Source organism: Etheostoma cragini, unplaced genomic scaffold, assembly GCF_013103735.1.
Source record: "Etheostoma cragini isolate CJK2018 unplaced genomic scaffold, CSU_Ecrag_1.0 ScbMSFa_367, whole genome shotgun sequence".
Taxonomy (NCBI): Eukaryota; Metazoa; Chordata; class Actinopteri; order Perciformes; family Percidae; genus Etheostoma; species Etheostoma cragini.
Genome location: NW_023267961.1, coordinates 42,986 through 47,400, shown reverse-complemented (window position 1 = coordinate 47,400; position 4,415 = coordinate 42,986). Strand labels below are relative to the sequence as shown.

The 4,415-nt window shown below is 43.8% G+C and overlaps 1 protein-coding gene across 1 annotated transcript in view; it reads left to right on the top strand.

Moving 5' to 3' along the window:
* Positions 1-3,423: 3,423 nt before the first annotated feature.
* Positions 3,424-4,415, top strand: part of LOC117940896 (NACHT, LRR and PYD domains-containing protein 12-like) — a 35,506-nt gene continuing 34,514 nt past the window's right edge. Inside the window, exon 1 of the mRNA XM_034866020.1 lies at positions 3,424-3,430. The gene's annotated coding sequence lies outside the window, so the exon portion shown is untranslated. The remainder of the gene's footprint in view (positions 3,431-4,415) is intronic.

Genomic DNA, 4,415 nt, shown 5'->3' with positions numbered 1-4,415 from the left:
TGAAAGGTCTTCACCATCACGTCCACCGTGTCCTGCCTGTCTGCCGTCTCCAGCTTGGACACTTTGATGCTTCGGTAGGCTTCCAGGAGGTCTGGCTGCTGCAGACACCATTTGAATTTCTTAAATTCATCTTCTTTTAAATCCTCCAGAGTGTTTAAAAGACCCTCTGCCGTCATCGTGGTTTCCTGCTAAAATCAGACACTTCTGTCAAACTTAAGACCCAAACAGGAATCCAACATGGGTCTCGATTTCAACTTCTCTTAGGGACAGAATGTCAAAATAAGAGCCACTAAATGGCAGAAGGGACGATTACAGATGAGGAAATATACTGCAAAAGGAATTTCATAATTAAAATCCACCGGAGGTTTAAGAAAACCACAAAGACTAGTCTGGCCCCAGCAGGGCCTGTGGAGGGTACGTATGAAAAGCAACAACAAGAAGATCGTTAGAACGTGGACACAACATGATGCAACGGGACAGCTGGGACTGGGGGACTTACTGAGTCTCTGCAGGACGCTGTCCTTTAAACACTAACCCCCCCCGAGACTCTTCTCTCTACCATAAACAGACTTCTTAACCCCCCTGAAAACATTTCTCCAACCTACAAAGTCAACAAATTCAACGCTTGATCCAAAATCAAAACCATCTACAACATCTTGACCACCTCTTTTTCTCCTTAAACCACCACACCTGCCCCCCCCTCCACCCTCTCAGTCACTCTCACTTCTCTCTGCTGTCCCTTTGGGAGCTGGTATGACCAGCTCCACCTGCAGACTCTGCCATGGGACCAGGTTTGCTGGTTTCCCCTGATCAGACCGGTTGGTCCTGTTAGCTGTGTCTCTGAGGACAGACTGAGTGAGCAACAGGAGCAGCTGGGGTCAAAGACGTCACCAGTTAGTAGCTTTAGATTAGATTAGATAATACTTTATTCATCCCACAGCGGGGAAATTCCTTTGTTACAGCAGCATTTACCAATAAAAGCAATAACAAGTAAACACAGTAGAAAAAAAGGCAAAGAGCAGCCAGTCAGCAGAAGGAAGACTGGAAGGAAAGTGGCGTCAATTTGACTTTAAAACCATCTTAAACCGGTCTTTGGACCTATAAACTGGGGGGACAGACTCCTTTGAAACCAGAGAGCCAAACCAGAAATGATATTTTGGAAAGTGAGGCATCATCTCACCCAGTGGTAAAGTTAGAGGATCCCCAGAGTTCCCGTTCTGCAGTCCCCCCCAGCTGCTGTCCCTGGAGAAGTGAGACCACGTTAGGTTAGTCCGGACTGACGGCAGAGGGCTGGCTCATCTGGTTTTATCTCTATCTGGAGTCATCGAAGGCAGTCTGGGCGTCCCATGAGAAGAAAAGAGGGAGCGGCTTGCCCTTTTTTATGAGAGAAGTGAAGTTAATATTAACCGACCTGACCTTTGACCTCTCTTTATTATCTGGAACAAATTCCCAGAAACCTGCAGAGTTCTTTTAAATCAAGGCTGAAGACTCTTCATTTCTTTAATGTTTAATTTCTTATGCTGCAATGTAACTTTTATTCTTGTGTTTTATCTGTTTTTATTTTTTTAATCAGTTTTTGTGACAACTGATTTTGTGTAAATTACTTTGAATTGCCCTATTGCTGAAAGGTGCGATTTAAATAAAACTGCCTCTCTCTATTAATATCTGGGCTCACAGGGAGACTGGAGGTCATTCTGGACGTTTCCATGCTTTAATGTTGAAATGTCTGTCTGACTATATCTGTCCCCCCTCGGTCTGAGACGCTCTGATTCAGGGTCTGTCTCTCTGAGCCCTTCTTCCTGAAGTCTAGTCTGCTCTGATTGGCTCAACCCTCGTGTTGGCTTCCTCTCAAAATAAAAATCAACACGATTGTTGAAGCTTTTTAATCGATGTTTTTAACTTTTTCTGATGTTTTTGTCCCTTTTTTCAACACTTTTGACGCTATGAAGTACATCTGCAGAGGTACCTCTGAAGTTGTGGGTGGAGAAACTCAGATGTGGGCGGTGTAGTCTGAAGACCACGAGGGGACATTTTTAGGGACATAATCAGCTGACTGGCGTTTGTGGGTCGGGTGTTCTCCAGATTCCTAAATGTAAACATCATGACAACGTGAGATTTGATGTAATGTTAAAATCTGATGAATAGTTCCCCGTTATATGGGTTTCATCAACAAAAATCAATGTGAATGATGGCGGTTGATGAGTTAAATATTCCGACCAATCAGCTGTGGGCGTGTAGTTCAGGTTCAGTCCGAGTAAAAAGTCTTCAGGCTGTCAGAGCAGAAGGACACGTCCTCGTTCCTCACACGGCAACCGATTCCCACCTAACCGGTTTCTGGTCCTCCCTGAACATAGACAGACTCACTAGGGCCAAAAGGTCCCGATAACACAATAATAATAACAATAACAACAACAATAACAACACAATAATCACAATAAATAAAAACAACAACAACTAGAAAATTCCGCAGATTTTTATCAGTGTGCCTACTACCTAGTGCCCATCCTAATAACAACAAAACTTAATAAAAGATAAGAAAAGTGTCTGGTGTCTTAACCCTTCAGAGATATAACTTTTAAAACCTATTTAAGACCTTTCTGTTTCCCAGAAGCAGCAACGACGCAGCTAGCGCTAAACCAACCAGACTCCATTTAAAAAACAGTACTTTTAGCGTGTATAGTGCCAACATATTTTCACATGTAAATCGGTAAAGTATGTGTGTATTTCAACCAAAACTAGAGTTATGACAGTTGGAAAAGTGTAGAGAAGACCAAACATAGCTTTTCCTAGTTTTATTTGGTGTTGTGGTTTACGTTTATTTTTCCCTTTCTTTGACCTCCTTGTATTTTTTGTCCTAGTTTTCTCCATGGTCTTTTGTTGCTGGTCCTGTCTTGTGTTCCTCTATTGGCAGTTTTCCACTGCGTGGTATCTACTCAACACGCCTCGACTCTACTCGCCTTTTTTGGTTTTCCATTAGAAAAATAAGTCACTGGGACCTGGTACCAGGGACTTTTTTTAGTACTACCTCAGTCGAGGTTCCAAGCAAGCTGAGGCGAGCTCAAAAGGTGACGTGAAAACCTGCAGACTACTGGTTGGTCGGATCACTGCGTTGTTAGCAGACAAGAGTGTGGAGTGTGTGTCCGAAACAAATGGACATTTAAAAAATAAATCTAGCCAGACACCGACAGATTATCTACTCTCTGCACTATTCTCACTTTCAACTGATCAATATTAAGGGCTGTTAGGGGCTTTATGTTGTTTCCAATATTGCACACTGTTACTTTAAAAAACAAGACAAGTTATCAAAGAAAAGTTTTTATTTAGCTTTTCAAGTAGCGCATCAAACCCTCCTGTACATCCCGGTCTTCTTCCTCTGCACCCCGTGACAGTGTCCCCCCGGCTCTGCTGGCCCAGATGCATCCCAGTCATTGTCATAAGTCTGTCCGTGACTCTCATAAAGATTATACGAAGTCCAGCAGGTCACAACCGGAGATCTCACCGGTCGGACGTCGCCCACCAGACGGTCTGCGGTGGCGGTTTTGCAAAGCGTGAATGCTCTGAAACACAAACAGCACACATGTTGGTGTGTAATCATGGTTGCTAAAGTTCATGTACTTTGTATAACGCTAGTGTATAGCGTTAGTAAATACTGACCGGGGCCCCTAACACATGCTAATGTTAGCTAACGTTACCGGGAAACTTAAATTACCCTTTTGTGTCGGCGAATAACCGTCATGTCGACGTCTGAACTCCGGCGGAATTCCCAAACTCCTGTTTTTTTTTAGCGGTGATTTTTGTTGCTTCCTTCAGCTTCTTTTGAAACAAAACATTTCTTCTGGCTGCGGCAGGTAGCCGACGTGCTGTTTTGAGTCGCGTTGAAAATTACATCATCACGCGTAGCTATGGTGACCAGCCACGCTGAGACGTTACTCATTTTGCAATGGAAAACGAACGTAGAAAGAATCGAGTCGAGTAGAGGCGAGTCAAGGCGTGTCGAGTCAAGCTGTTACCAGCAGTGGAAAAACGCCATATGTCTGTTTGTTCTATTTCCAGTCTTATTTTGATAGTCCTGTGATAGTTTCCTGTCTCGTCTAGTCTTGTCTAGCTTTGCTTTGTGCCTGTCTGATTGTCCTGCCCCACCCTAATATGATTCACCTGACGTCTCACCTGTTCCCCATTACCTTGTTACCTCTTGTAGTGCCCCTGTGTTCCCTTTGTCTCTTGTCAGATCATTCTGGTTCGTCTGCCTGTTGTTCCTGATGCTACTGTTGTTCCTGATGCTACTGTTGTTCCTGATACTACTGTTGTTCCTGATGCTACTGTTGTTCCTGATGCTCCTGTTGTTCCTGATGCTACTGTTGTTACTGATGCTACTGTTGTTCCTCATGCTCCTGTTGTTCCTGATGCTACTGTTG